Source organism: Portunus trituberculatus, chromosome 29 (genome assembly GCF_017591435.1).
Source record: "Portunus trituberculatus isolate SZX2019 chromosome 29, ASM1759143v1, whole genome shotgun sequence".
Lineage (NCBI taxonomy): Eukaryota > Metazoa > Arthropoda > Malacostraca > Decapoda > Portunidae > Portunus > Portunus trituberculatus.
The window spans coordinates 12,993,445-13,000,976 of record NC_059283.1 but is presented as its reverse complement, the minus strand read 5'-3'; positions in this window follow the sequence as shown (position 1 = coordinate 13,000,976).

Below are 7,532 nucleotides of genomic sequence, written 5' to 3'. Positions count from 1 at the left end.
TCTATAAGCCAACTTCGTAATCGTAGTTATTTTTTTATTTTCCTGTTTTTTTTTTTTATTTACAGGTGAGTTTTAGTGTGTGTGTGTGTGTGTGTGTGTGTGTGTGTGTGTGTGTGTGTGTGTGTGTTTCTAACTTGTGTCTGGGGGATTTTCTTTTCTGTTCGTCTCTTTCTCTTTTTTTCTCTTCTCGTTTTTCTTTGCTCTTTTCTTTCATTCATGTTTTTTTTTTTTTTTTTTGGATCGTCTGTTTTATTTAATTTTTGCTCATAAAGTTGAGGTAATTCATCTTATTTTTTCCTTTTTTTCTGTTTGTCTGTTTTTTTTTTTTTTTCTGTTTAATTACGACACAAATCAATGTTGTGAAATCTGAACCCGTTTTCTTTGTTTTCAGGAAGAGATGTATCGACTTAACGTTTTCTTCTCTCTCTCTGTGTGTGTGTGTGTGTGTGTGTGTGTGTGTGTGTTGTGTGTGTGTGTGTGTGTTTGTACCCTAAAGAAACAGAAACCTATTTTAAACTTAATAGTAATCGACCTATGCTTTGAAATTATGACAGCAGGTAACCTCTTTCACCTTTCCTCCTTCTCCTCCTCCTCCTCCTCTTCCTCCTCCTCCTTCTCCTCCTCCTCCTCCTTTTCCTCCTCCTCTTTCTCCTTCCTCCTCTTCCTTCCTCCCTCTCTCGATGATTTTTTTCCTCTTTCTTTATTGTTATAATTTTTTTCCTAGTTTTCGTATATTTCCTCCCTTTTCCTCTTACCGTTTTATCTTCCCTCTTTTCCTCTTTAACTGTTTTATATTCCTCTTTTCCTCGCCCTCCCTCTCATCTCATTCACGTTTTTCTCTTTCCCCTTTTTCATTAAGATTCTTTCTCCTCCCACTGGTCTCATTCCCTCCTTTCCTTCATTCATATCGTTCCTTGCTTTCCTCCTGTTTTTCCACCTTTCCTCCATGTCTATCTCTCCTTCCTTCTCTTCTTTCCAGTCTCTTCAGTATTCTATCTCTTTTCTCCTTCCAATTTCCTCCTCCTATCTTTTCTCCAGTTATCTCTCCAGTTTCCTTCTCTTCCTCTACTCCCATCTTTCCTCCCTTTCCTGCATTCTTTCACTCCCTATTTTTCTTCATTCCTACTCGTTCCTAATCTCCTTTTTTTACTTTTTCATCCATCTCTCATCTTCACTCATCCTTCTTTTTCTTTCCCATTAAATGATTCCCTTTTTCTCATTCACCATTCCCTCCTGTTCCTATCTTCCCATCCTCCCTTTCTGCCGCCCCTTCTGCCTCCTGTACCACCACCTTCCCTTCCCCTCTGGCCTTCCTCTCCCTCCCCATCATCTTCCCTTCCTCCCTCTTGACATATTAACCTTCGGAACCCGCCAAGAGACACAAATTAAGACTTTTTGGGACTCTTCGGTAATCTTACTCCTCTTGATCAGAGAGAGAGAGAGAGAGAGAGAGAGAGAGAGAGAGAGAGAGAGAGAGAGAGTATAAAATAACATCCAAATACAACACAGAAATGAATAGATAAGAAAAAAAAATACGTTAATAAGTAGAGAGAGAGAGAGAGAGAGAGAGAGAGAGAGAGAGAGAGAGAGAGAGAGAGAGAGCGAGGAAGGTTCACATGTCTAGACGAAATGTAGAAGCGTTTAATAAGCAGCGAAGGGAAACTTCCAGAGAGAGAGAGAGAGAGAGAGAGAGGTTCAGTGGAATACGAGATGAAGGACACTAAAGAATAAAAGGAAAGATGACAAAGAAACTGAAAAAAAATGGAGGAAAAGAGGAAAATTACTAGGGAAAAGAGGAAAAGTAAGGGAGGGAAGAGGAAGAGGAAGTTTATGAAGAGGAATGTAAGAAGGAAAGTGTGAAGGGATGAAAGAGAGAGAGAGAGAGAGAGAGAGAGAGAGAGAGAGAGAGAGAGAGAGAGATTAAAGAAAACAGTGAAAAGTGACAGGGAAAAGACATGACGTGACAAAAAAGTAAAGAAAATTTGATTAAAGAAAAAAATCAGGAAAAAAGAAAAGAAATTGTTAGTAAAGATACAATACAAGCTACACACACACACACACACACACACACACACACACACACACACACACACACACACACACATTCTCTCTCTCTCTCTCTCTCTCAATAGGGCAAGCACAGAGGGGAAGAGTAAGAGGCGGAGAGAGAGAGAGAGAGAGAGAGAGAGAGAGAGAGAGAGAGAGAGAGAGAGAGAGGTCAGTGAGAGGGGAGGCGAGCGCGGTGAATTTCCGAGAACTGTGAGAGAGAAAGAGAAAGAGAGAATAAAATAGAAAGTGACGAATGTGAAGAGTGATGAGAGTGTTCCAGGGAGGAGAGAGAGAGAGAGAGAGAGAGAGAGAGAGAGTGAGTGTGTGTGTGTTTGCTGCTACATTTTGTTATTGTTACTGCTACTACTACTACTACTACTATTTCGTTGTTGTTGTTGTTGTTGTTGTTGTTGTTGTTGTTGTTGTTGTTGTTATTTCTGGCAGTTGTGATAGTGGTTTAGTTCATGAGTGACTTAACCTTATGTTCTAATGCCATATAAGTGTTTATTTCTGTGTGTTTGTTAATTGACCTATCACGCTTCCTAACCACGTCAATGCCTTATCACGCGTGGAGAATATCCAGAGAGAAGTCAGTCCTTCATGCGAGGAAAGAAAGACATCACTACATTTTTCTTCTGTTTTTCGTTTTGCATCAATAACGTCACTTTTATTCACAGGTTCGAGGTGTTGTGTTTGAGTGATACCTGTGTGTGATGTGATTTGTTTGCTTGTTACGTCACGGGAAGCTGGGTATTTTTTTTTTTTTTTCATGGAAGAGGGAAGACTGGCAAAGGGTAACAGAATTTATGATAAAAAATGCTACTGAGGTGCCGCTCCCCAAAAAGTTAATTAGAAGGGAACCCCAAAGATGGTAAAGGAGTCGTTTTTTTTTTTTTTTTTTTTTTTTGCGTGAAGAATGTATGTATATGTTTGTGTGTAGCCCTTTCCTTGTGATGCGAAACTTTTAACACCAGAATGTAAGAAGATTAAAAAGGACAGATTCCTCAATTTTCTTCACACTTTAACCCCTTCAATATTGGGACACGTTTTTACCTTGAGAATTGTGCACGATTAGACCATTTTATTGACATTAGGAAGGGTCTATGGAGGTCAGAAGATTAATATCCATAGTCTTCAATATTTTGATCCCATACATGAGTTTCTGAAGCTGTATCAAATCACCAGATTGTAAAAAGAGTGAATATGGTAACACGTCATGGTACTGAAGGGAGTTCAAAATTATAAGTAGCTGTAGAACAAGTGAAGATATCTCACAGTGATAAGTAATTAAGGAAAGATGTACCGAAGTTAACTGAAAGGAAGATTGAAGTAAGGGAAGCTGCAAGAACCCACCAGACCAACAACAAAGTATTCTCTTTACGAAACACGCTTCCCTTTTTCCATCTTTCATTCTCATCCGTAAATGTTTCTAATCTTCTAAAGCCCCCTAATGATCCAACACTAACTACTTGACTACTGAGCATTTATCACTCTCATTGGTCACGGGAGACTGTTTACGTGTGTGTGTGTGTGTGTGTGTGTGTGTGTGTGTGTGTGTGTGGGTGTGGGTGTGTTTAATGGATTTATTTGTTTGAGTTGGTGAATTGTGACGATTGCGGATCAGGAAGAGGAAAAAGGGAAAGAATGAGGAAAAATAAAGAAGGAAAATAGATAATAAACAACAAACAGGAAGATAAATATTATACAAAAGAGAGATCATTTGTTGTTGTTTATGTTGGAGTGACTTGTTTGTTTATTTGTTTGTAAGCACGGTAGTGTTAGCATGACGAATATTATTGTTTGTCTATATCTAAAAATTGAAATGTTTGTTTATTTACACGGAAAGGTTTAGTGTTCTAGTACTTGTTTACTAATGAAAGACTTGTTTGTTGTTTATCTTCTCTCCTCATTACCATCTCTCACTTTTTGTTTATGAAATGTAGTTTATTTGTGTATATCTAAATACTGAAATGTTAGTTTATTTGTATGGAAAGGTTTAGTGTTCTAGTACTTGTTTACTAATGAAAGACTTGTTTGTTGTTTGCTTACTTTGGTTTATCTTCCCTCCGCATTACCATCTCTCAATTTTTGTTTATGAAATGTAGTTCTGGTCAACTTTGGAACTCCTTGCCTGTTTCTGTATTTCCTCCTTAGAACGTGAATGCTTTTAGGTGGGAGGGAGGTTACAAGTGACATATCCTTCAATTTTTGACGATTATGCTTTGTTTGGTACTACAGGCATCTTATCTTTATCTCTGTCAGTTCTATCACCCGCGGTCAGTCTCCCTACTGTTTACAACCTCTTCTTCACGTGGGGTATTCCTGCTTGGGCTTCTCTTATCCTATTTTCAAACTTACTGCTTTCGGCCTAGGTTTTCTGTTTTCTCTGTTCCCTTTTTCTCTTCTTTGTTTTCTTATTTCGTTATTCTCTTTTCTTGCTCCGTCTTCATATTATGTTGGTATATCACAATTGTTTCTTACGCTTGGGGACTGGCAGCTCAGTGGGCCTTTGTTTCCTTTTAATTTTGTTGTCCTTGGCCAGTGTTCCTCCTACGTAAAGAAAAGACATTCCCAGTGTGTTTTTATGTCTCAAAGGACGTGCACCTCTAATATTTTTTTTCTATTTTTTGTTACTAAGACTTGGTGCGCTTAGTTTTTGTTTGCAGGAGGCCGTGCACTTAATATTCTGTTTATAGGAAGGCATACTCCTCATTCTTTCTCTTGTTCTTTTATACCATGTGGGCTTTTCACGGGAATTTATAGGCTAAAGGAGATACTTTTTGGGGTACCTCCTATCTCAAAGCCCACCCGCTAGGAAACCGTTGCCCAGAGTGAGGAAGCCCAACCTACACTCGGATCGTGGACAGGATTCGAACCCGTGCGCTTGAAGACCCCTCGGACCCCAAAGCACGCATGGTTCCACTGTACCACGGCGGCCCCTGTTTAAGGACATCCGATGATTTTTGTGGCACTAATGTTACTTTAAAAACTAACATGCCCTTTAGAAATACATTGATCGTGTTGTTGTTGTTCTTGTTCTTATTGTTTGTTTTTTGTCCATGTATCAATGATCTGTTATTTACACTGGTACTTAACTTTTATTCAGGCAAACATTGATGAGTTTGTGAAAAATGTGAAGTATTTGCTTGCATGGTTTTATGCCTTCAACTGTGGAAAAATATATACACAAACAAACAGGATATGTTCAGGCAAATATTGCAGCTTTATTCGTGTCGATAAGGGAAGGGAAAAAGGAAGAGTAAAAAGTATTGGGAAGAAACTTTTGCACCCAGGAGAGAAAAGTTAAAAATATATTTAATTTGGCTGTGTCTATACATAGTGACAAGAAATGCAACGCGGGGCAGGAAAACATATTGAGAAACTGAACATTTGCAAGCTGATGTCAATTGAACGTGAGGAAAAGACACGTGTGTACACTAGAGACCTGCATCTGATATTGCTACTACTACTACTACTACTACTACTACTACTACTACTGCTGCTGCTGCTAATAATAATAATAATAATAATAATAATAATAATGCTACTACTACTACTACTACTACTACTACTACTACTTCCACCACCATTACTACTATTACTACTACTACTACTACTACTACTACTACCACCACCACCACCATCACAACAAGCCAGCCAATTAACCCATAAACATAAGGAGAGAAAAGCAAATACACCGCTGAGAATACGGACTCTTTATTTTTCACCTTTCCGAGCATCTGAGCGGGAGCGGCGAGTAACCTTCCTTCTTTCTCATGCAAATTTGCTACGAGTGAAATTAAGCATTCATAGTGGAGATCGGGGCGGGGGGGGAGGGGGACGGGGCAGAGAGAGAGAGAGAGAGAGAGAGAGAGGGTCATGAGTGGGGGAGAGGTTATTGGTGAGAGGGAATGACTGGCTAGAGAGAGAGAGAGAGAGAGAGGTCAGTGAAGGAGAGTGAGTGTTAAAAGAAGAATGACTTATCCAGGAGAGAGGTTACCGGAGAGAGAGAGAGAGAGAGAGAGAGAGAGAGAGAGAGAGAGGTGGGGAGAGGGAGGTGGGGAGAGTAGAAAGGCTATTTTTGGGAGCGTAAGCTGGGGGTGAATTTGCCCTGAAAGGTATTATGGGGAGAGGGAGAGAGAGGGGGAGAGGGGAGAGGGAGTAGAGGAGATTCGTGTATGGTGGCATGGGAGGGTGGAGGAAGGGGAGGAGAGACCGTGGGAGGGAGGTAAAGATTATTTGGAATGGGAGGGAAGAGGGAGGTGGAATAGGAATGGAGGAAAAGAGTGAGGGAGTACCCGAAGAAGAGGGAGAGAGGGAGGAAAGGAGAGAGAAAGAGGAGGAGGAGGAGGAGGAGGAGGAGGATTAGAACTACAGAAGAAGAGGGAGAAATCAAGCAGGAAAGAAGATAGACAAAAAACGTAAAAACAGCGGATAAAGAGATGGAGAATACCGTAGGAAGAGAAGAAGTAAAGAATAAAACAAAGAGAAGGAGAAAAATGATGAAAAATAGCAAAAAGAAACGAAGAAAAAGGAAAATAGAAGATGAATACTGGATAATAGTCAACCAACACACTTTCTTTGACGGACGAGTACGAAGAAGCAGAAGAAGAAAGAGGAAGAGAAAGAGGAGGAGTGTTCTAAAATCCATGGCTTCCTCTGCTCTTCCATTATAGCCTCCTCCTCCTCCTCCTCCTCCTCTCCTCTTCCTTCCATCCCTCCAGCTATATTTTCTCCTCCCTGATCCTTTCCTCAGCCTTTCTCTCCTCACTTCGCCTTCAAACCTCCTCATTATCTCCTCATAGGCTCATTAATTAGGTCTCTCCTGAAGGTCCGATCACCTTACGTCACGCCCTTAGACATATTCCCGCCAGAGTGACTAATTTTTTCCATTGGACCTCGTGCCCATTGGATACTGGCACTCCTGGCCCTGTGCCACGACTGGGGAGGTGGTGGTGGTGGTGGTGGTGGTGGTGGTGGTGGTGGAAAGGGACAAGGTGGTATGGAAGACTTGTTAAGATAAGAGGAAGAGAAAGAGGAGGAAAAGAGAGGAGGGGGTGTTGGTGGTGGTGAAGAAGAAGGGGAAGGACGAAGAGAAAATGGAGGAAAGCAAGGAGGAGGAGAAGAAAGAGATGTTGAAAAAGAAGGGAAAGAAGGAGAAAGAACGAAAGCAAGAAGAAGGAAGGAAGGAAAGGAGAGGGAGAGGGAGAAGGAGGAGGAGGAGGAGGAGGAGGAGGAGGAGGAGGAGGAGGTGTAGAAAGAGAACGAGGACGATGGCAAGGAGGAGAGAGGAAGAGGAAGAAGAAGAAATTAGGACAACAACGAAGAGGAGGAGGAGGAGGAGGAGGAGGAGGAGGAGGATGCGAAGGAGATGGAGGAAGAAAAAGAGGTCGACAACAAAAGATGAGAAAGAAGAAAAAGAAAAAAGAAAAAAAGAAAGAACAGAATTAAGATTAGGAAAATTCCATCATGAAGACAAATAG